Source organism: Megalobrama amblycephala, linkage group LG9, assembly GCF_018812025.1.
Source record: "Megalobrama amblycephala isolate DHTTF-2021 linkage group LG9, ASM1881202v1, whole genome shotgun sequence".
Lineage (NCBI taxonomy): Eukaryota > Metazoa > Chordata > Actinopteri > Cypriniformes > Xenocyprididae > Megalobrama > Megalobrama amblycephala.
This window is the reverse complement of record NC_063052.1, coordinates 26,263,954-26,290,375: the sequence shown is the minus strand read 5'-3', so window position 1 is coordinate 26,290,375 and position 26,422 is coordinate 26,263,954. Positions and strand designations below refer to the sequence as shown.

The 26,422-nt window shown below is 37.1% G+C and overlaps 2 pseudogenes; both read right to left on the bottom strand.

Annotated features, from left to right (window-relative positions):
• LOC125275459 overlaps positions 1-8,028 on the bottom strand; it is a 67,037-nt pseudogene extending 59,009 nt beyond the window's left edge.
• A 1,660-nt stretch (positions 8,029-9,688) lies between these two features.
• LOC125275457 overlaps positions 9,689-26,422 on the bottom strand; it is a 59,282-nt pseudogene continuing 42,548 nt past the window's right edge.

Genomic DNA, 26,422 nt, shown 5'->3' with positions numbered 1-26,422 from the left:
GAAAACAAGAAAAAGAAAAGAAGAATATGGAGGAGGAAATGGTTGAGGAGACTGTGGATTGTGTGTTGGAGGTAAATAAATAACTTTTCAATGTGCTGCTGTTGGATGGTCAAGCAAATGTTTGTGCTTTGGTTCTGTTTGATATAATTGTAATGTTTGTGTGTACAAAGCCATGCTTGCTGATGTTGTGGTCTATAACTCCTCCCCGAACTCCCCGCTGCTCTGTATCTTGCTCTCTCATTGGCTGTCGGTCATCGCCGATGTAGTTTCCAGTCAGAACACTTTTCACACTGCAGGATTTTGAATTGCGTGAACGAGCACCGATTTGCCTGTGATTTCGGGCATTTGTCGGCGATTTCTCAAAACCTGTCGGCGAGCCAAAATCGGGGCTAAAATCGTGCAGTCTGAACTCGGCTTTATACTATGTTAAACACCCGTCTCGTGAGAAGTTTGTGAATAAATGGATTTCTTCACATGTAAACTGATTAGGTTGTAGGTCATTTTGACGACACATGTGAAAAAGTTTTTTAGTACACTTCTTAAACCCTACCCAAATAATCAAGTTAAACCCAGTAAACTTGAAATTGTGACTTGAGACATTAGAACAAAACATATTAATATGATAACATATGTATAACACTAAATTGAACAATACTGTGTTATATATGTTTTTTAATTAATTAATTATTTTATTTCAATTAACGATTGTATTAAACACCGACCATTACATTATTCATTATTTCTGCTATGCAGGCTCATTTTGTAAATGTAATCATTTTAAATTTTACAAACATGGTACTTTATGAAAATGTAACTGGACACATTTCCAAATTGTGATTGTGTTTACCCATCTATAATGTTTGTTTATGTAGAGACGAAATAATTAGGTTAATCATTGTCTGTCTCCATCAGTTTAGTGTAGTAATTGTGTGCATTTGTGATGACAATGATGAAAGATACACTACACTTTTAGTTTTATTGTTCACCAAAAAAAGTGCCAAATGATTTCTAATTAAATTTTTTTTTATTTTAGATAAACTTTATATTTTCTAATTATGTATATAGAAACAAATAAACTTTACATTAAATAAATATAAAAGTTACTATACTACTTGCGTAAAAAAAAAGCATCAAAAAAGTTTGAAATTCAGTTTTTGCTGTGGTATCAAAACTGATATTGATAATTGAGAAACCATGCCATATATTGTTACTGTGAAGTAAAATTAAGATTTTGGTCATATCACCCATCCCTATTCTTTGCTATATAGCAGAAAAGGTTCCCACAGTTTTACAGTTTTTTTTTAATAGTGTTCACCATAAGTAATAGACTACATTGTAACCTTGTCAGAAGTAAGTATATAAATGGCTGCTATTTTGCACTACATAAGTTTATTTGTAATTACCAGCAAGGAAGCAAGCACTTAAGAAAGAGAGAGAGAGAGAATGACAGAGAGTGCAGAAATGAAGTAAGGAATTAAAAGTCAGTAGGCCTATGTAGTTTCTTAATTCACTGTGACTATTTATAATTAGCTTAACAAATTACACATTGTCACATTGGCTTTTAATGATGGTGATAAAACATAATAAAAGTTAAAAATTAGTTTTTTGTTTTTTTTTGTAGTTTTTTATTTCCTACAGGGCAGGGGAAGGGAAGAGGTATATAAAATTAAAACGGAAGTTTCTAAGTAGTTGCACACATCTAAATGCTTTTTGGCATTCAGAATAGGCCCAGACAGATTTCAGCCTAATAGGGATACCTGCACTGAATCTTCAATTTCACATGTATTTTGTGTATTTTCAAAATACAAAATACTGTATTTGTATTTAAATACATTTTCCCACACAGTATTTTGTATTTGTATTTAAATACATTTTTCCACACAGTATTTTGTATTTGTATTTTAAATACATTTCCATGTATTTATGCCCATCTCTGTATACAATGATATACAACTGAGTTATATACAATGTTATATACACTGCGCCAAAATATCGATATTTTAATTAATAAAATAAGGCGCTATAAATAGATTTCTCTGCTCACAGCATCGCTACTTCAAGGCGGCGCTCAACACATTAATGAGGGAAATGTGAACATAAGTTAAACAGCCTAAGAAAATGGTTTTTAAGAGGATGGCATACAGCAGTGTGAGTAAAATAAATGGGTCGGCTGGTCGCACAGGCGATACCACCTTGCTTTTTTCTTATCAGTATGAAAGAGACTCAAAATACTCCATCCATTTTGTACATACAATTAAGAGTTATACACCATTTTAATCTGTGAAATATCTTTTTATTTGTGTACACTCAAGAGTAAAAACAAAATGTTGTGCTTTTTGCAAAATAAAGAAAACTTAACATGATGAGTGATCTTTTGTCTCCCTCTGAACGAAGTCCAATCTGATAGTTCTCAGAAAATAAACTGTAACTTAGAGAATACTAATCACAAAAAAATGAGACTTATGTCTAAAGAAACATTGAAATGTCAGGTTTTAAATCGTGTATGTCAAATCGAAAACAAAAATTCTCTGTTTATGTAATCTGAATGAAAAGAGAGACATGTCAGACGTCCGTGTGTCAGCTCATTATTCACTAATGCAGCCACGCCCACGGAGTGAGTGCTATTCAGACGCAAATACAAGTATACATCATCGCAATCATGTATTTATTATCTTCAAAAGTGTTTACATGCATGTTATATCCATGGTTAGCGATCTCTGGAAGCCTCTGTTCCTGGAATGTCACATGGTATGCCTGTTCTTCACTGAGTCATTTGTGGACTAAATGTGCACAGAGCGCCCTCCGGCTGCAAGTATGAATTGAAAACACAGTATCCAGCGCTCATAGTGATGACAATAAATATTGAATAAATATTACTCCTCTGTATAGAAAATTGACATAAACATATGAGAATCCATCAATATTTCTCCAAATGTGCATGCTTTTAAGGTAAAAGCCCTGATGGATGTTGTTTTGTCAAAGGTAACGACTCAGTTTTTTATATTCATAACTCCTGACGCATAGGCTATTAACAAATTACGGTCACTATAAGAGTAAAAACAGAGGTCAAAATGTGAAGCTTGGGTCTTAGATCTTTTTAATGATGTATAGTTTGTAAACTGCACAAGTATATTAAAATAGAAAACCATTATTTGTTTAGAGACTTGAGACTTCTTTTAAAAACATTATAATAGTAATGCATCCAGTCTTTTGACTACAAAATTTTCTTCTCATGTGCAATAATACATGCATGCATGAGATCACAAAAATCATGTTTTTGTCAAGAGTGGACATTATATTTACGTTAATACAGCTGATATGATCCTGTTATCAGAGGTTTTTTTTTCACATAGCCTACCTGAAAGGGCTCATTATGTGGGTCATTATGCAGGTCATTATGCGGGTCTTTGTCTTTTCAGGTGTGAATCACAGCATTATTCATTAAGATTCACGTCTATATGCATACTGTGTTTCTTGACAAAACGTGTCTTACAAAATTTAAATCAATATATTGTTTTATATGAACTATTAGGCAGGATAATTTTACATCATTTTGAAGCAAAAACTCAAGTCTACAACCTCTAATACCCAGAAGTCTTGTGAACACATATATAATATTAGTTTTGTGGCCTTATTTCAGTGACTTAAGTTTTTTGTTTTTTCAATAACCACGCATAAACGTTATTCCTTCAAAAATACAAACATGTACATACATGTTGCTCACATATTATGGTAGCCAAGTTTGTGCTGAATACAGTGTAATGACACTTTTTCCATTAATATGTTTATGAACAACTGAAAAAAGCACAAATGTCAGGGCATGTCAAAACTTCTCCAAGGCCCCAAAAATCCTCAGACCCCAGAGGGTTAAACACTATCTCACAAGCTAGAGCTCAGTCTACAAGATGTCTCTATTCTCTTTGACACCTGGTGTACAGCCCGGGGGGAGGACCTATTGACTTGTGACATATCCCAGATATTGTCCTTCATTCAAGACTTAATGGATGGAGGCCCTACTCCCTCTACCCTTAAGGTCTATGTCGCAACTATAGCAGCCTCTCACGCTCCTATAGCGGGGCAGTTGATAGGGAGAAACGACCTGTTGTTCGCTTCCTGAATGGATCCAGGAGGTTGAATCCCCCTCGTCCCCTCACAGTTCCTACCTGGGACCTTTCTGTGGTTCTTAGAGGCCTTAGAGGTCCTCCTTTTGAACCAATACAGATTGCCGACTTACGGCCCCAGTCACTGAAAACTGCCCTACTGCTAGCTTTAGCATCGATTAAGCGTGTGGGAGATTTACAGGCACTCTCTGTGAGCCCCTCGTGTCTTGAATTCGGGCCTAACGACTCCAAAGCTGTCCTGAAACCTAGATATGGATATGTCACGAAAGTCCTATCTGTCCCCTTTAGGGCACAGATGGTCATTCTCTCCGCTCTTCCTCCTTCTCAGGATGAACAGGAGTTAAACCTACTCTGTCCTGTCAGGGCCCTGAGGACTTACATTGACCGTTCTGCCTCTTTTCATCAGGCGGAACAGCTTTGTCTGCTTCGGTGGCCGCACAAAGGTCTTCCGGTCACGAAGCCCAGGCTTTCCAGATGGATAGTCGACGCTAGTAACCGAGTAAGTTTATTATGTACTAATTCATTAATTTGAGTTTCTTGTTAGTTTATAGTAGTTACTACAGTGTTAATAATGCATTACTCATTTGTTCTTGTGTAGTTATTCATTAATGCATGATTGAATAAAGGCTTCAGAATCTGAGAAAAAGGAGTTTTCCCCATATGCGTCTTGTCTTATGTATAATAAGACAAACAATGCAGTACTCATTCCGTATCTAAGGGAACCGAGGTTACGTTAGTAACCAAGTAAGTTTATTACGTACTAATTCATTAATCTGAGTTTCTTGTTAGTTAATAGTAGTTACTAGAGTGTTAATAATGCATTACTCATTTGTTCCTGTGTAGTTATCATTAATGAAGGATCAGTATTCTAAAGTGTTGCGTTTTTGTTTTTTGTTTTTTTGTTTTTTTAAATGATGCAGAAGTTTATTTATTTATTGGGGAAAGTTGATTTAATTCTTATCTTTTTAATGTTGCAGAATTGTGCAGCCAATGGAAGGAAGTCAGGAGATATATATAGTGTTTGTTTGTTTTTCCATTGATTTTATTCACTTCTCCTCAAATTTATATTCCTCCTTTCAAATATAGTCCCGATCCCTTTCCTGTATGATATTCACGTTTGTGTAAAAAATGTCTTATTAGGAGCACCATTGTCTCAATACAATGCAATGACAACAATCAAGTTAAAACTTTGACTACATTTAGGTTATCTGATTCATTGCTTACCTTGTATAACACATGATCTGATTGGAGTGAGTGGAGTCTTTCTCGACATCACAGGGAACAGATCTGGTGCGGGACACCAACGTCACTCTGTTGCCAAAGTTTGGGTCATTGGCATTGAGACTGAATTGATTAGCTTGAGCAAAGCCTGAAAAAAAAATCACTAAGGCTATTAGAGATTTAAAAAAAACAAAAAAAAAACAAACAAACAAATAAACACTAAAACCGTATGCTAATACATCCAAAATGTGCTAAAACAAAACGAAAAAACAGGGTTGGGATTCATTTGAAAGCATAATGGTGACTTTTTTAATACCTTGCCCCTCTATGGTTAGTTTCGTGCCACCATTGATGCTTCCGACATTTGGGGTCACTCTGTTGACACGCTGCGCTCCTGTCAGGACAGAGATTAATAGGCTAGTCACTAAAATCTATTGATAAAATCTATTAATGTATGAATGTCTGTAACTCTTTTAGGATGACAACAGTGAACTGAAATGACGCAAAACGTTCAGAGTGACTGAGGTATACAAGAATAAATGTGGTATAGATAAAGTCAGCGCGTACCTGCGGAACTCCACAGTAAAATACAAACAGTGAGCGGCAGGTGAAGCTGCCATCGCACGAGCCTCATCCTGATAGACTCACAGTGCGCGCTTCAAAACAAAGCAGCCTGCAGTTACTGTATCCCTTCTGCACAGACAATACCATTTGTGTTTACACTTGACATTTGTATTTCTATTACAAAACATATTTTAACATTAAAAAAATTAACATTAATCTTGCAATGCTGCAGTATCCAGTATTCAGGCTACAGCCTACATTTAAAAAAATTAAATATGAAATGAATTTGCATACATTTTACACACTGTTCTACACCCTGAACATATAAATAAAGGCTATATAATTAAAGACTAAAAAATTGTAGAAAAAAAATACATTATTATTTTTGTGAAAAGTGACAACAGAAAATAAGGGTTAGATGAAAAGTAATCCATATGTAATGATATTTTTATATATGGTGTATTTATGTATTTTTATTATATATTTTATGTCACATATCTCTCTCACTCAAGTCAAGTCACTTTTATTTATATAGTGCTTTATACAATACAGATAAACTGGAAAATAATGATTCAATGATGCAAACATATATATATATATATATATATATATATATATATATATATATATATATATGTATAGTAGGGGTGCAACGGTTCAGATTACTCACGGTTCGGTTTGTATTGTGGTTTTAGGCTCACGGTTTCAGTACGGTTCGATATGTCAAATAAAAATAAAGAAAATAAGAATAATCAAACAGCACAAATAAATTCAGTAAAGCAAAGATACAAATAAATACAGCTTTTCAGGTTTTTCATGTATCCAGTTTTAAGGTACAGAAATTGAATAAAGTAGCTAATAAAATGTAAAACAACATTGTGTATCCATTGACAGAAACATATATATTATAGATGCGTATGCGTCGTCAGATAGAAATGAACCGTGGTGCAAGTGCGTGCCAAACCGAGTGTGCAGAACGTTTTGATTTTTTTTTTACCGAGAACCCTAATATATATATACACACACACACACACACACACGCACACACACACACTACCGTTCAAAAGTTTGGGATCAGTAAGATTTTTAATGTTTTTTAAAAGAAGTCTCATCTGCTCACTAAGGCTGCATTTTATTAAAAATACAATAAAAACAGTAATATTGTGAAATATTATTAAAATTTAAAAATAACAGTTTTCTATTTGAAAATATTTTAAAATGTAATTTATTCCTGTGTGTCACAGTTCCCTTGTCTCTAGAACTCCAATTCCCATGATCCTCCTGTTCTCCACACCTGCACTCACTTCCCTCGTCATCTCCCCATCATCACAGATCATCGTCACCTGGACTCCCTCGTCAGCACTCCCCATATAATGGACTCACTCCCTTCACTCCCTGTCGGATCTTGATGTTGTTTAAGTTGTACCTGTGTGTGTCTTCTCCTGCGTTTGTTCATTAAAGTACCCTAACTGTGGATGTCCGTATATGTTTCGTCTCTCTAACACCAGCGTACCATAACACTGTGATGGCAAAGCTGAATTTTCAGCATCATTACTCCAGTCTTCAGTGTCACATGATCCTTCAGAAATCATTCTAATATTCTGATTTGCTGCTCAAGAAACATTTATTGTGTAAATTTTTTTTTCGGGATTCTTTGATGAATAGAAAGTTCAAAAGACCACGGTTTATTTTAAATATAATCTTTTGTAACATTATAAATGTCTTTACTGTCATTTTTGATCGATTTAATGCATCCTTGCTGAATAAAAGTATTTTTTTTTTTTAAATAAAAATTCTTACTGACCAAAATCATATCACACACATATATATATATATATATATATATATATATATATATATGTGTGTGTGTGTGATATGATTTTGGTTTATATATATATATATATATATATATATACACAATTCAATGATGCAAACAGTTCAATTCTGCTCTAAAAAAAGACAACAGTAAACAGTCATTATTCATATACACTCCAAAAAATAAGCCTTTTTTAAGATTGTATAGTAAAGAGAGAGAGAAATTTATAGAAATGTGGAAGTTCACACTGACCATAATTAAGACTCACATACCTGTTAAAGCACTCTTGAGAAACCAAAACATCAGTGGCTCATTTGTTGAGAAGAGCTCACTCTTTTTATACTACCTGCAAGAGGAGGGTGGTAAGAGGAGATTCGCTTTTTTTGTTTTTGTTTTTTTGTCGAATGACCTAAAACAAGAACAAGAGGAATGAAGAAGATTTGCAAGGGGAATTCTTGTAATTATTCAGTGATTAAATCACACTACTTGAGCAAAATGTGCACGTCAGTCTCAATGCAACAAAACAACTACTAGCCCACAACTATAAAACGTTTAATGATGATTTCAGGTCATTAAGATGATCAGGTCCTGATGAGCAAGGTTTAGTTTATAATTTAACAGCAGCATTTTGTGCTGATATCCAAGAGTGATCTCTATTTATCTTTGTTGTATTATGATTACAACTTTCTTTTGCCTAATAGGCCCAATTTGGATAGTGAAGCATGCAACAGTTTTTATCTAAATTACAACTTTATATCTAAACCAGCTAAATAATTAAACTCAAATTAAAGTTAGATAAATACATACACACACTATTCTATTTTGTAGTGCTGACGAATATCTTTCAAGATAAATTACAATTCCTGTCATGTAGCTAACACAGATTGTCACAGACACCAAATATCAGCGTTGAAATGGATGAAAATGATGCCAGTTGTCATTGTTCGTGTCAATATCACTCTTATCCAGCATTAACACACACAGACAGTAGGATATATTCTTATTTTGCACCTGTTGAGTTAATAAATACTTCACCAAATGTGAATCACAAAATAAAATGCATTGCTAAAAACAGTCTGATTATTGGTGTTACACATTTAATTTTACGTTATTCAGCTAAGTATACACAAGTGTACCAAATAAAATAAACTAAAAAATCATTTTTTTGTTTTGTTTTGTTTGTTTGTTCTAAAAATGTTCTGAGAACGTTACCATGCAGTGTTCTAGTAATGTTTTCAGTGGGAAGTTATCTCTAAAAATGTTAAGTAATAACATTGATAGAACATTTTCCCCCTAACATTCTTATAGTTTTCAGCAGGAAGTTTTATTTTTGTTCCCAGAATGTTCCTGTAAAAGGTAGGATAACATTCTCTAACAACATTCTATAAATCTTTAGTGATAACATTGTTGGAACATTGCCTACCCTGAACTAGTTTGTTTTCATTCATCACGTGTATTTCCTTGCCACTTATCAGTCACCATGGACACCTTTTAGTTAATCATCTGTGTATTGAAGTTCCTGTCTGTTTCCTGTTCAGTGACCGGTATCGTCTATGTTAAGTGTGTGTGTTGCTGCCTGTTCACCTGTCATTTGGATTGTTATCATTAAACCTTAGTGTTGGAACTATATTCGTCTTCTTCGTCTGCCTTCCTACAATCACACGTGACAGATTACCGAATTATGCTGCAAGATTTATAGCAATTGCCCAAAACGCCATTGACTTTTTTGTTTTCACTGAACAATTCTCTGACAATGAGACCCTGAAGTCGTTGTTCTGGAGCGGGGCTAATTATCAACACCCCATAGACCTCCCAGACACCACAGGACTTGACTGGAGAGTGCCATATCCTGGACCAGAACACAGCCAGACCCAGAGCCCGAATCACCTCCATCGACCGCTAAGTACTTGTATGAGTTTTAAAAATACATTTGTACACTTTTCAGAAATTTAAATTCACCATGGAATCTTTGACAATTCTATTTTTTTATTGCAGTATTTATTATAGTCTAAATTATTTATCCACACACATGATCATGAGCATATGGGAAAACAACAGAAGTATATAGACAAAGGCAAATCATTAGAAGACAATGTAATATATATTATATGCATAAGAGTGCACTTCATTAATTGCTCCTAGAGTCCCCTGAGCATGAGGAGTAGGCCACTCAAAAGCATGAGCAGATACACAGGTGGTGATGAGACAGCTGGACTGCAGTCAAAGATGCTGGGAAAGACATAGTCCATAGTGACGACCACAGAAGACGGTGTTGTAGGTGATCTGAGCGTAAAAGATCTGGACTCAGCCTTCCATTCATTCAGAGTAAAGGCCAACTTCAAGTTATCACCTGTAGAAAAGGCACAGAGAGAGAGAGATTATCGTAAATGCTTAAAATAAGTGACAGCAACCCAAAAAATCAAATTCAAGTAATTGAGATGACCCACCACTTGTAAAGATGACTAAGTCAGTGTAATTTGCCCAGCAGCCACTGAAAGGGATTGTGGTGTTTCCATAAAGCCCCTCTGTTGGATTCCCATTAGCATCTTTGAGCACAGCAGAGATGGTTAGAGTCGTCACACCCACAGACACGCAGTCACCCTGGAAACAGACGCACAAAAAAAGATGCTCTCCTTACTCGACACCAGGTGTGGTTTCCTAGTAAACTCCTGGGAAGGGTTAAACCAGCCATTCATAAGTTCTTACTTAAAGGGTCATAAAACCCCCCTGTTTAAGCACTGGTCATTCACACCTCAGATTTGAAAAAGACTCAAGATATGTGCATGGAAAGCTGTGGAAAAGTGGGAGTGTAGAGGGTGGGAAGATGGCAGACAACAACCAATTAAACAAAAGACTTACAACACACTCATTATACAGACAAATGAATATTAAAGTATAAGCGGAGAAAGTTTTGTTGTGGGTCACATGAGGGGCTACGGAAACCTTAAAGAGAGATGAGATGGGAGGAAACCATGGTTCCCTGAGAAGAACGAGACACTGTATCTGACAAGATGCTAGGGGGAACGACTTGCCGTGGCCAGTGTCTGAACTTCTAAAGCAATATATAAATGCAACAATCAGGCTAGCGAGAGACGAGGCCTGTCACTTCAGGGGAACACAGTGTCACCAGGGAGGCCGAGCCCTGCCACACTGGCATGCACAGCCAACAACCTGTCTGCTCAAAGCAGAATCTTTAGATTCAGCACTCTAGCTGAGGCGTCCGATTAGAAAGTGTTGCAACAGAAACAGTATTTTCCACAGTGGAATCCAGAGATGGAAGTCCTGGACAGCAGAGACTAAGCAAATTGACCCTCCAAGAGAGAGGAGAAACCCTGCTTGGCCCAAAGGGGATGCCCAGGACCTGAAGCCAGAATGGCTCTGGGGAGTATTCTACATAATGACCCTCCAAAATGAGGGGAATACCAACCAACTCCCTCAGCACCTTAAGGAGGCCTGTCAATATCCTTCAACTTGAAATACACAAACATGGGCGGAGGCCAGATGCCTACTGCCAGTGAACCCCAGAGAGTGAAATGTTCAAAGCACATACCTTTTCAAATGAGGGGAGTAATGTACTGGCTTGTATACCCTTCAAAGCAGCTTATCCAGGAGGCTAAAAAACCATCACTAGATAAAACCGCTAGGGAGCAAGTTACTTTGCGCGCTGACACTCTGATGAAGGGAGTGGCTCACCTTGCCAATAACAGTATCTAAGGAGGCTCACAGAGAGCCTAACAAATTAGACAGAGCCCGAGGGAACAAAGCATTCTAGAAATGACCCTCTGAATGAGGGGAATTCCAGGATTAATCTAAAAAGGAGGCCAGAAACCAGAAAGCCTACTACTGCAGTCCACAAGTTTTGCATCTTTGTCGTCATCTCTGTTTGAAACCTGCAATTGCAGTTATTTGCAGAATTGTCACCTTTACCTGAGTTGCGCATCGGCACAGCTCCTTAGCGCAGATGATGCAAAGATGAATGGTAGCATGCTCGAATTTCCCGCAGAAAAATACCAGTACCACCCAAATTAGAACACATTATTACAAGCTTACTGTTGAGATCGGGCTAAGGTAAGGAGGTTGGTTATGTACTAGCTCAAAAATAGATTTTGGATCATTTTTAACCAAAAAAAGTTATGGACTGCAGCTTTAACAGAAAGTGTCCGCCATCCAAGAGGTACCAGGAGGAAGGAAGAATGAGGGCAGATGTTATAGCCCTCAAAGGGAATGAGGATAAGTTGTTATTTATCCTCATAAAACCCAGAATGCTGAGAGCATCTAGATGGAATTACTTCCCTCAGATCTTGTTTTGTTCTTCCTAGACTCACACCACCTCTGCGACCTGCTCCTTGGAGGAGGAGGGCCGCGAGTGGTGACATTAGCCCCCTGGCGGTTTGGCATGGACCCAGGTTGGAACAGTATGAACAGTATGAATTTTTAAAGGCTGCAGTGCGCACCTTCACCTCCTTAAACTTATCGACCACTGCCTCAACAGCCCTGCTGAAAAATCCAGCTAAAACCAGCCTAAGCTGGTTGGCTGGTCTTAGTTGGTTTGAAGCTGGAAGTAGCTAGTTTTAGCTGGTCTCCCAGCCTGGCTTAGCTGGTATTCAGCTGGTTTAAGACCTGACCGGCTGGTTTTAGCTGGATTTTTCAGCAGGGAGATGTGCCGAACAGTTCAGAGGGCGAAACCGGTGCATCAAGGAGAAAGGCCTTCTCTTTGCTAGCCAGGTTCACCCACCCACCCTGCACGGGCCTCAAATCTAGGCCCTAGCTCGGGCCTGGCCCGGGACGCTCAGGCCCTAACCCGGCCCGTGTCTGTCAGCTTATCAGAATTCTTGGCCTGAGTCCGACTCGAGCCTGTGTTTTTTTTTTTTTTTTAATTCCTCCCCATTACACACTACTGTTGCAGCCATTCATTTTTAATGGCAGTTTTGTTTTTAATGGCAACATAGTTAGATTTCTTTTCGCTTCTTTATTATTCAAAATTCAAAATTATGTCAAATGTTTGTCAAATTATGTCATTTTGGCCAGTATTCAGTTAAACACAGTCAGACGTGGAATGTTAAATAGATAAGAAAGAGAACACATGTTGTGTAACATATATTGGGTCCGTGCATAAACTCTTAAAGGGGTCATATAATGCCATTTTTGTACAAGTTAATATGATTCTTTAGGGTCAAAATGAAAAGTTTGTAATATACTTTAATTAAAAATTCTCATTAGTATTGTAAGAAAACACTCATTTTACCTGGTCAAAAACAGCTCTGTTTTCAGCAAGCCATTTCAGTGCAAGTGTCTTTAAATGATAATGAGCTTTGCTCACCCCGCCCCTCTGTTCTGTGGGGCATTTTGACACAACACACGTGGAGTGTTGCCTTGACAACAGCTGAGGGTATATTTTGGAGAAAGAATGGCAGCGGGAATCTCTGAGGACACATCTGTGCAACCGTATCAATTTGAACCGGAGTCGGACCCGGAACAAGATGACGGCCCCAACGAAGTTCGACAATTAAGGCTTGAACAGGACGTTTCTGAATGGTTGGTTAACGTAATGTCACTTTGATCTATCTTTGTATGTACTGGCAGGGTAGCATAGTGAGATATGAATGCTATGTGTTTACTGATGTATACATTAGTTCATTGACAGATTGATGTTACAGCTAATGGTCATGAAAAACTTTTTTTCGGTAAATGTAGGCTTGTCAGTGATGCGTAACATTATCTATGCAGTGTTAGGTACAACTGTCAGGGCTGAAGCACTGATATTAGGTCACGGCAGGAATGTTTCTAGCAGTAGTTGAAAGACACCTAAGAATTTGTTGTAATGTATGTTTATGTCCAGTGCAGTATAAGGAGTATAAGGAGATAAAAAAAAAAAACACTGGATGGATTTTTATCATTATAGGATGGTTGTGTACAGGCACTGCCAATACACATTTCAGTACATTCAACTTGTAAAAGTGCATGTATCATTATATGACTCCTTTAAAGGGAGTCTAATATTCCCTGCTGCTGTCTGTCATGTTAATCAAAGAACAAAAGACAAAGAAAATAACTTTCTGCTCTCGACTGAATTTGTTTTATAACATTAATTGCAACCTGTGGCGAGCAGGGCGGGCGAGAGCCGTGAGGGAACTCAAGGCCGGTGTGCCTCGCAGGTGGAGCTCATTATCTCTCGCGTCACCTGCCTCGCACCATTCCCTCACGGCTCTCGCCCGCCCTGATCGCCACACAACCTTTAATCTGTATTTAATTTTTACAATGAAGACTACTCAGTGTTATATTACATTTGATTACTTTAATTTCAATAGTATTTCTTATCTGAATAAAAACCTACTCAACCTGAAATTTAAGTTTCATAGCTCTCTTTATTCTTTTGCATTTATTTCTGCTGTTGTTTGAAGTTAGTTTATTTGTTCTTATTTTATTAATGACTTTTTTTTAATGAAAATAAAACTTTGCATTGAAGAAAAGAAGATTTTTGTTTGTATGCTGTCAATTATATGCTGTCAATTATAGTACTTGGAATTGGCAAAAATCGGTATCAGCAGGTAACACTAACAAAAAAAAATGGAATTTGGAATCAGCCAAGAAAATTGCAATCGGTGCATCTCTAATTCACATAATGTTCTCTCTCTAAAATGTAAGTGAGTGTAAATATCAACCTCATCATGAATGTCTAAAGGATTGAAGTCCATAGGGTAAAACAAGCTTATTGGTACAATTCAGCATCTGCTATTTTATTCCAACCATTACACCTGGTCAGAGGCTTTCATTAATTTTTAGTTTATACATAAATTTGTGTTTCAGCTAAGTTGACTGGTGCAATGTAAAAATATTTTTTAGTGTGCAAGTTGTAACTTAATGCCACTTTACATCAAAACTGTGCTCTCTATGGACAGCTGGTGCAACCGGCCACTGAAAACTACCTGAAAACTTGCATCAGATATTCTTAATGAAATCTCACCGCTGCATCCAGAGCCATGATGCTGGGCTGAACGCTGAGGGGTCCGGGTGACGATCCAGCCACTGGCTGGACCGCCACCATCAGGGATGATACAGTCTTGACCGTCTCCACCTGCTGTTCTTCACGGGTCACCTCCTGAGTGGCCACCTGAGAGAGAAACCGTTTTCAATCCGTTTTCAAATAAGAAAAAGCATGTTGTGTGCTTTACTGTACAACAACTATTATTGGATCTTAATCTGATAAAAATTGAAATGGATATTCTGGGTTCAATACAAGTTAAGCTCAATGAACAACATTTGTGACAATGTTGATTACAACAAAAATTAATTTCATCCCTCATTTTCTTTAAAAAAGCAAAAATGGAGGTTACAGTAAGGCACTTAAAATGTAAGTGAATGAGGCCAATTTTTGAAGAATTTAAAAGAAGAAATGTGAAGCTTTTAATTTTATTAAATTACTTACAGTATATTAATTATTCTGCTGTATTATGTATTCTTGTGTATTATTTGAGTTGTAAAGCTGTTTAAAGCACAGTTATTACAGTAGTTTTAAGAGTTATGGTGTCATGGTGACAAAGTTGTAAAATTAGATAAAATTTCACACAGATAAGCTTAGTGATTTTTTAACTCTAAAATCATGTTAACACTTATACTGTTAATGTCTTGTGATTATGCTATCTGTTGTTTAAGTTGTGACGTATCGAATATTATTGAATAACACTTGAATAATATCAAATACACATTTAATCAAAGTGTCTGGGCTCACACCGTCCCGGACATCAATATTTTAACAGTTCATAAAAGATGTTAGGATGTTAGGATCATGATTTTTTAGTAGTATTACAGCACACCCTGAGTACATATTAGCACAATTTGTTGTTTGCTTTTGGCATCGAACATAGAGTTTTGGACCCAAAACAAAACAAAAATAACAACTTTATTCAACAATATCTTCTCTTCTGTGTTATTCTCATACGTTGTTTACGTCCAGCGGATGTAAACAGGGAAGCCTTCCCTTTGCTTAGAGAGATTGTTGAATAAAGTAGTTATTTTTGTTTTGTTTTTGCGCACAAAGTATTCTCGTCGCTTCATAAAATTCAGGTTGAACCACTGCAGTCACGTCTACTGTTTTAACAATGTCTGTAGTACCTTTCCGGACCTTGAAAGTGTTGATTATATTGCTGTCTATGGATGGACGAGTCATATACCTGTCGGATTCCATCAAAAATGTCTTAATCTGTGAGGGTGAGTAATTAATGACAGAATTTAAATTTGTTGGTGAACTAACCCTTTAACAAGCGGATTGAAAGGGTGAGTATTTTAATGTTTATGGCTTGGCTCCATTCACTACCATTGTAAATGTCTCACTGTAACCCAGATTTATGATTAATCTATTGAGTTTAACTTGCATTGAACACAGAATATTCCTTTAAATATCAACTTTGTTGTATATGTTTCAATTCAAATTTCCAAATAATGTTTGACGTCATCATAACATTTTAAAATGTTAGTGAGTTTGGTCATGTGATCTGATTAGCATCTTACATCGCTCCAGGACGGGTCACTGGAAGAGGGTGGAGGAGGGATGATGCCCAGAGATGACACATTGAAGCCGATGGACTGACTCAGATTGCCCGAGACAGCAGCACGGCCCAGATCGTCAGCAATGTTCTTCAGGACCTCAAACTGTTGGTCTTCTTCTGCAGATGGTAAATAAATATTAAGACTTTCTATTGTGATTTAAAAGCTGTATTTGTCATTTATTATATTCTTGCTCTCACCAGTGGTGCTGTTGGTGGATGTCTGAACAGGGGGCTCCCTGATCTCTACCTGCACCGTCAGTCCTGTCGAACGCCTCCTTCTCGCATTAGTATCCTCACGAACAATGTTGGTGATTCGAATCTTGTTTGCTGGCACTTTCAGAAATAAAGCCAGATTGGTGATCAGTTTTGCACCGAAGAACTCTGCCTCAGTCATGGCTGGGAGGTTGAAGGCCAGGAACAAAACCGGGGAGGTGCGGATTTGTACCGGCTCTGAGCCACGAAGAAGTATGTTCAGCATTTTGTAGTCCTGGTCAAAGAAGTTGGAGCCGTGACTGGAGTTAAAACTGGGAACGTATTGCCCTGAGGAACACAGAGAAGAATCAAAGGAAGAATTGTGATGTGTTGTTTAGGTTGAAAAATGGTCTTCTGTCCTGCAGGGGGAGCTGTATTAACACGCATTATTGTGTTGTTCTCTACCTGTATAAGTTGGCTCACGCAGAGTGTAGTCAGTTTTGTCTGCATTCCACTGAGCATTTGTTGGACCAACCAAACTATTGTTAACGTACACGTCCAGCCGCTGAGGGTTTGAGTAAAATACAGCCACCCTGACAGTCTGAGAACAACAGAAGATTACTGTAGTTAAGTTTCTACCATAATATTATCAAAGTAAAAAAAAAAAAAAAAAAAAAAGAAACATTGAATAATTGCAGATGTTTACACAGAACACACACACACACACACACACACACACACACACACACACACACACATATAACTGCAGGTTTTCATTGATATTGATTCATCAGTTAGTTTATTTTTAATATTTAAAAAAGTTCTGCACAATTCAGATTTTTTAAAATAAAACAGAAGACAAAATGGAAAAAAAAATATTTTTAATAACAATGCAGAATAAAACCGATTAAAGATTATTTTATCCTAATATGCCTTTTATTATTCTAAATCTTATTGTTTTATTGTGCTGTGTGTCTTTTGTCAGTATAATTCATCTTACTGACTAACCTCTGTAGGTCCAGCATTCAGTAACATAAGTCTCAGCTTCTGTGGTGTTGTGCTGGTGAAGTAGATGTCAAAGGATTTATTAGTTGCCACAATGGCGTGGAAGAGAGATACTCGCTTCTGACACGTGTAGCCGGCGCACCAGCCGTGGTCTTGTGGGCCTGAGACAAGATATTCAGTAAGATTAAAATTCAACAATACACAATTCACGAGTTCACACTTACAAATAATCAAATAGTTAATAGTATGCGTATCAGATAGTAATAGTATGTGTATTTGGCGTGCTGTCTGACGAGAGGGCTCCGAGCTCGTTTTATAAACTTTGTTAATAAAACATCATTAAACCTCTTATGCATAAATTACTAAGTGTTACAAGGGGAGTTAAGCATCATACCATTCACCAAATCCACATATTTGTCCCCCAGGATGGCTACAGGTGAAAGACGCCTGGTCTCTGTGTCTGCATCCAAACTTTCGATGACCAGCATCCTGTAGTTGAGCCCAAAGCACTTGTAGCTCTGCCAGGCGTTCATGTACGTACAGTTGTCTCTGATCACACCTGCACAGGTAAAACAGCCACGTCATTCGTTAAAAGAGCAACATTTCATTTTTTAGTTCTCTCTCTTAGATCACTGTTAATGATGAACAGCCCTCAGATGTACTGTACCTTTGTAAGGAGCGATTTTATTCACAGGTATCCGGCTGCCGTTGAGAGAGGTGAGCATGACTTTGGGGATGCGGTAATCACCCAGTCCATGTCTGGGATCCCCGTTCCACTCGTACTCGGACTGGGGCACCACTGCTCCCACTGCACCCAGGAAACTGCCATCCAGATCCTTCAACATCGTCTTCTTCTTAGCGTCACAGTCCATGTCCACACAGTCTGCTGGGTTCACCTTGCTAAAAATTAGAGAGAAACAAATCAGTCAGTCACTTATATTTGTGGTCATCCCGTCATTGATGTACTCTCAGCCATACATTTTCATTGTTGTCTTCTTAATTATATTTCAGAATTTTTTTTTCAGGGCTAATACTTTATTAACAGTAAGGATGTGACAGTAGGACCATGACTAATTTCATTAATGTTTAAATAGAAATTTTGAAATTGACTTATCAACTACTCTAGTCTTAAAAAAAAAAAAAAAAAAAAAATCAATATATGAATATCCATTTGAAATAAATTACTTGATCTACAGGGGTTGGAAAATCAAACTTAAACACTGGCCAATATAGTGTTGGAGGTTTCACGCCTATATATATGCGGCCTGGTGGTCAATCTTCACTAATTTTACATTCCATCAGTAAGAGCAGAGTGTGAAGGTTGAATTAGCAGAGCTATAGCACAGCTGTACATAAAACATAATGTGAGACATATCACAGTTCAAAAGAGGACAAATTGTTGATGCTCGTCTCGCTTGCTCAACTGTGACCAGAACAGCAAGTCTTTGTGGTGGATCGAGAGCTGTGATATCCAGGGTAATGTATACCACCACGCAGGACAAACCACATCCAACAGTAACTGTCGACACAAGTGGAAACTGTCTAAAAGGGATGTCCAACTCACAGCAGAATTAAATTTGAGCCACTTTGGGGTCATTTGGAAGAGCTAGTCAGAAAATGTTTTCCTCCACCAGCATCACATAGTGACCTGGCCACTGTTCTGGAAGAGGAATGGCTCAGATTCCCTCTGGTCACTGTGAAGGACTTGAATCTGTCATTCCCAAGATGAAATGATACTGTATTGTCCACCATTGTATAGAGTTAATATTGTGCCATAATTAAACAAACAAATCCAACATTTTGCAAACAAACATGAACTGCTTTGCAAAGGAAAACTCGATTCGCAAACAAACAGAAAATAATGTGCAAATACAAAGGTCAGTTTGAGCGAAAACGCAGAGGAGTAACAAATATATGTATTGTTTTACAAATATAAATAAATGAGCCTACATCATATTTCACAAATAAATACAAACCATCCTACAAATGGCATATAACCTTTGAACAAATACCAAATCTAGTGCATACATACGCACAACTCTCTGTCACGAGACACTTGCTTTTTATGAGATCTCTCAGCTTGATTTTCTCACAAATGTGTGCAGGCAGATTTTCTCAGTTGAGTAACTTCCTCTTCCAAAACAGCAGATGGCGCTTTGCTATGGGTCAATTTACGCTAGGCTCCCCAGAGAAGCCCCGAAACATGCATTTATAATAATAATAATAATAAACTTTATTTTATAGCACCTTTAAAAGTTGCACCTCAAAGCGCTTTACAAGAACAAACAAATACAATGTAAGAGGAAAAATAAAAGATTAGAAACATGCATCAAAACACATTTCAAGTCATATATAGGATATGTATGAAGAGTGTGGTTCCAAAACGCGATAAACGCATCCCTAATTAACAGTGTTATCTTTGTGATTTGACATTGACTATAAGCTTTTGGTTTACCCCAGATCAGGCCGATGAATGAATGCCAGAGCGTCCTCTGTGCTGTTTATCTTGACTATCCTCTCAACACTGATTGGATGTTGTAGATCCTCATTTCCCGGGTTGGTCATGAACATGTAATTTGTCTCTGTTGAGCAAACACTCTTGAACCCAACAAAAGTTGAGTCTGGAATCATAAACAGACTGTGTAAATAGAAAGTAATTATTATTTTTTTCTATTATTACTTCTTTTGTGTCATCTGTAGAAAGTTTCAAACTGTAGATTCATAGACATTTTGAAGGAATGTGACTCACCAGAGACAGTCATTAGACCAGCTATGGCATTGTAGCTCATCAGTCCAGCGTGAGGCTTTTGTGGTGCATTATTCTGGTTAGATTCAAATGTGGGCCAGGAAATTCCAGACCTTCCACCTGTTGCACAAAGAAAATGAGCTTAGAATCAGTATGGAAAATGGGTCGGAAAATTGATCAATTATATTTAATACATTTATTCAGTAGTGTGTAGATGATTCTTTAATATGTATTGTACCATTGGGGGGGCGTGGGGCTCTGTGACTTTTGCTGAGCATAACATAGGTCATAGATGTAGACAGACTGTCAAAACAGTTGAAGTTGGGGCTGCTGCCCACAATCAGAGCACCCTGTAGAGATGATTTTTGAAAAAATGAATTAAAAAATTAACAGGATAAGAATGTTTCATTCTTTTACAGTACATCACTTCTCAGACAATCCAAGACCCTACACTGACCCAATAAAACCTGATGAAGTGTCTGTTTGCCGTCTGTCTGTGAATTGTGAATTACCCTTTAGTTTTGACCAAAAAGACATATATTGCATCCTCACCTGTACACGGACTATTTTGTCAGAGTATGTGTGGCTGAGTGAGGGAGGACCATAGATTAGAGACATGAAACCCATTCCATTATCAATCAGGCTCACATTAGAAACTAACATGTTCATGGATACCTGGAATGGGATGGAGGAAAACATTAATGCACACCAGAAAAGTACAATGCATTTGCATAGCTAGCAATTACTTGGCAATCACTTGGCTTTGCAGTTACTGTAGGGCATTATAGTAGGAAGTTTGCAGATCATTTATCATACTTGAACATAAATGCCAAAATCAAAGCTCCTCCAGACAGTGAAGCCCTGGATTTGAGAGCATCCAGCAAGTCCATCTTTATTCATGTAGAGTCCGTACAGACCGCCATGTGCCTCATTCTGACTCCACTGAGCCACTGAATTTGGAGATCCTTTTGACATATTGTTGGAATGTATGAATAAATTAGTAATAAAGTTAATCTTAACAAAAGAATTAATAACATTGTAAATTATAATATTTAGCATATTATACATTTTTCTTACTGTACAGAACATTATAATATTGTGATGACTAAATTCACTTTTATCAGTTAAAAAAATATATATTTGTATTTATGTATTTTGTATTATGTATTTTATTTATTTATTTATTTATTTTTGTATTGTGGTTTTATTTTTGAAAATAATTATTGGCTTCTATACCTGGGCATGGTTCACCATCAATTCGGAATCCCACTCGTTCATAGCCAGCAACAATATTCCCTTGAAGAACTGCATTGGTTGCCTCACTCACCTACAGTACCAACCGTAATATATCAGGGGTCTTATTCACAAAACATCTTAAGGCTAAAAGTAGCTCAAAACTTAGGAGAAACTCTTAAAAATAACGACCGTGTCAACCCTAATTTTAGGACTCCTAAATTTTTGCTTTAAGAGTATTTCACAAAGCACTCTATAACTAGCTCCTAAATCTGTAAAACGTTAGGAGTAGTCAAAAGGACTCCTAAATGACCAAATCACAAACAATCCTAATGGCCGTTGCTGCCAATCTGCCTCAGCAATCCACCCAAAGACACTGTACACCATTGAGACGAAAGGTGATAGAGCCTTGGGTGCTGAACCTTTTCTTCATGAATGCAATACATATTTTGATTGATAGATTTGAATCTACACTAAAACGGCAAAAATAAATCTTTAATGAATAAATAATGTCCGATTACCTGTGGCAGTTATTTTCTCGAGTTCACACTCATAAATGATCGAATAGAGTGAAAAAATATAATAAGCGTATTTGGCATGCTGTCCAGTGGGATCGAGGGCTCCGAGCTTGGAATTTAGATCAAACCCAGAGTTCTCCCCCGTATCCCCAGCCGAGAGTGAGGAACAAGGTGGCGGAGGGATGCAGAAAATGTCAGGGTAACTAGGTGAGGCGGCTCTCGTCTGTGTATATATACTTCCTCTTGAGCTAGATAGACCGTGTTCCTCCCAAACTTTGTTTATAAAAAAAATAATTTGTCACTTGAATTCGATTAGCTGAACATATACTAGTTTAATTAGTGACACTTAGCATACATTTTAAAGCTTTATTTGAATATGGCAACATGATACCTAATCAAAGACTATTATTCTACAATATTTCTATGATAAAATTGCTGACAGAGACTCCTCCCCATCAGCCAATCACTGTGTGCATAGTTAGTAAGCGTGTTGACATCATCCATAGCAACAAGGTCAACCCAGCCCTTACTCTTAGCTTAAGACCTCTCTCTATTCCTTAGTAAAAGTTTGTCTCAGCAGCTATGTGAATAGGTTTTAAGAGAAAACTCTTAACTAAGAACTTTTATTGCCATTTAGGATAAACTCTTAGTGATAAGATAAAATGTTTGTCATGATAATTCTCTACCATGTTATAGAACAGTACCATGGTACTAGCTGATCACAGTACGTTTCTTTAAGGGTTACCTCAATGGCTGCATTCCATTCAAAGTTGAAACCCTCCTCTCTGCCATTGTACGATCCAGGCCACAGTGTCAGGGTAACCAAGTTCCTCTGGATTACATTACTGTCACCCCAGACTCTGATTCCTTGGAGATTTGAATAAAAATTGCAGAATAGAAAAGTGCTAAATCATATTATCCAACTCCATAGTGATTACACTGTTAAATATTATTTTCCTTTTGTGCAAACAGTGAAGCTGCCATTGAATCTGCACCTTCTCCAACAGTGTGATGGATCACATTATCATCGATACTCAGTCCGTCTGTTCCGAAAACACCAATCGCAGGAGCAAAGCCATCATGAAAAGCACATCCCTTGATGTAAGACTCACCAACCACCTAAACATTTTGTGACAGTAAGTAGTTGAAAGGAACATGTGTGATAAGAATGGACATCTACTGTATCAAGACTTTCTCTCACCCCTCCCAGGTTATAAAACACCAGAGAGTAACGTGGGTCTGACAGGTCGTTCCATCCCTCCTGCCCGGTGTGGTAGAACTGAACATTTCTGATCTGGGCTTTTCCTGTGAGGAAAGTTATCATCAGCTTTAGTGAGTCTGTGTTACTTGCACTGTGCTGAACTAGCAAGTGATGTTATGTGCAAATACAGAAATATAATTTTGATAAGAACTTCTTTGAACATGACTGCTTGCAAGATTTGTTCTTTATTAAAACTACAAAACATTACTATTTTTCTGCTTCTCTCTTCTTCCAGGTAATTAAACCATATCCATGAATAAATCATATATGCATTTGTACATAAAATATCCCATTTAATTGAATGCAGCCATTTATGTAAGAATGGTTTTGCATGTGATTCATCCTGATTGTGTTTCATGAATAAAGCCCCAATGTGAGTATTTTATAAAGATTATACCTCTGTAATCAGTTCCTCCACTGGAGAAGCTCCCCACCAGCACTCTGGCTCCATAAGACTGTGTGAACATTTCTGGATACTCTTGACCAATGATCTTGATGTTTCTGGTCAGTAAAGCCACATTACCTGCAAGCTGATAACTTCTTGAAGTACCTGGCACACTGTAGCTCTCCCCTATATGGACAAATGCATTTAATTAATTGTACATTTTTTTAAAAGAAATGAAAACTTATATACAGAAAGCATGCATTAAATGAATCAAGAGTGATAGTAAAAACATTTATAATGTTACTTTATATATTTATATATGTAAAAATATATCATGGTTTCCACAGAAATTAAGCAGCGCAACTGTTTTCGATACTGATAATAAGAACTGTTTCATGTTTTTTTAGCTTCAAATCAGCATATTAGAAGGAGTAACACACACTAACATTAATAAAATATTACAAATAGATATTCATAATTATATATTTGTGTACCTATTTTTAATAGCTTATCGATACAGCATAATGCTTATTATTGCTCTAATGGCATTATCTATAATCTAGGGGACTAACCGATGTGTGTGTATGATAAAGGCTGGTCCAGAGTCAGTGTGCGGCCATAATCTGAGATTGCAGTGATGGTGCGGATTTCTGTCTGCCAAGGGTCATAGCTGGTGGTGGACAGCAGGATCTTCTCCCCAACCTGGAGGTAATCAAAGAGTCTTATGGTTCAGATAGTTAAGGTTCAATAGTTCTCTTAAGTTCTCTGTTCTGTTCTGGTTTTTTTGTGTGGTCATTTTTAAAAAGCTTCTGACCTTCCAGTCCACAGATTCCTGTAGAGAGAGAGTGCTGTTTCCTGCCTTGGATGTGCTAGCCAGCTTAGTGTGATACACGTTGTGTGGCATACCATAAAGGTCAAGAGATCCAAACACACCTAGAAGAAAATTTTTGAGAAGAACATCTCTGATGCAGATATGTTCAATAAAGAGACTTTTTGTTTTTATTCATGATGATTTACCCAGCACTTTGGACCCTTGGTTTGGTCCCGAAGGTAATAGCCAGTCTGGTGTGGAATGGCTTCCTCTCAGAATGATCTGTAGTTGACCTCTGAAGGGTTCATCAGGCCACCCAGCAATCAAACGTCCACCCTGATTGAATGAACATGTACAGATAGAATTAATGTCTTTAATACAGACAGAAGTAAGTGAAATTAGCACACAGGAAGAGTCTGGTTCTAATTTAGTGTAAAAATCCTAAAATGTCTATAGCAGTAAGATGCAATTTGAATGTAGTTATGTGCTTACTTGAATGGAGATGTATGTAGCATTCAGAACAATGTTATTATACTGAGAAACACTGCCGGAGGAGGTGCCATTGTTTGTGTCTGGTATCTCCAGAACTCCTTCAATTTTCAGCTTGTTCAGGGAGGGGACTACAACATCCACGACCATCCAAATGTCTTGAGACAGAATGGGAATTTTTTTTTCTTATGAAATAGCATACCATATTGATAAATAGCTTTTTCTTTCAGTCTTTGTTTGTGATTTGTCATATTAGAGATGCTTACAAGCTGGAATGACCACATCAGAGCCTTCTTCTGGCACTTTGAAGTTGTTCTCTGAGCTTGACCGCCAAAATGATGTATTTGACCAGAAACTAAACCCAACATGATACATTTTAAAAGAAAAGTCAATCAATACAATAGATAATAATAATAATTATAGGTGGTATTATTATTATTTAAGAGTGATTATTATTATATGAAAAAAATGCTTAGCTTGTGTGTGCTAACATACACATAAATGAAGTTTTCAGGTCTGCGGCCAGATGTGTTTGATGTGTTGTCTGCTGTGACTACAGGACCAGTTGGAGGGTTAGGTTGAATATCCCTGGGACACTGATACACTCTTAAGTTCAACCATCTGTCTACAGTTGAGTGATCCACACTGTTCCTCTTCCTCCGACTAGTCACATGGTCTCTTCCAGACACTGTAGACATACAACTCAAAAACTTTAATTCTTTGCAAGGTACTGAACAGCTTTGTGCATGATACTGTATGTTAGAGGGCTGAATTGGGATCCCTCTGGACCCAACACAAATCTCGTGAGAGCAGGCAGTTTTACCTTTGCTGCGGGTGGGAATGGACGGTCAAAAAAAAAAAAAAAAAAATACAGTGTGGGTCCCGCGATTTGCGTAAGAAAGGAGTAAACAAATGATGTTCACCGCAGTCAAACAGTAGCATTCTCTTCCTTTATAGCAGACTAGGCCAAGTGACTCATCATTTCATTTATTCATTAAGTTATGTTTAATATTTTTTAGTATTATTTAGGCCTATTTTCTTTTTGTTATATATGCTAGCTAGGCTACATAAACTCCTATGATATCTGTGAAGTTATTTTATTTCCTATTAATTTATTTATATATATATATATATATATATATATATATATATATATATATATATATATATAGTAATTCAGTTAAACATTGTGCCTTGTTAGGCTACTAGAGTTTAACTGTTGGTGAGGTGTGTGTGTCATTATGTGTATGTTTAAATGTTTTTTTTAGGCTCCACTAGTTGTGATGCTTGGTTTTAACAGTTGATAGAGTTTTATAAGGCTAATAAAAAGCTGGCCGAATGTGTTTGTCATTTGTGGTACTAACATTACTTTATCTTATGGTCAAATGCAATGTTTTATTTCTGTTATTCTGAACGTTTAGCATAGCCCTAATGTTTGTGTAATTTTTTCACAATATCTACAAGCTGTGACAGAATGTTTGAGGGTGTGGGCAGGCAGTAGCGTTGTCAACCAC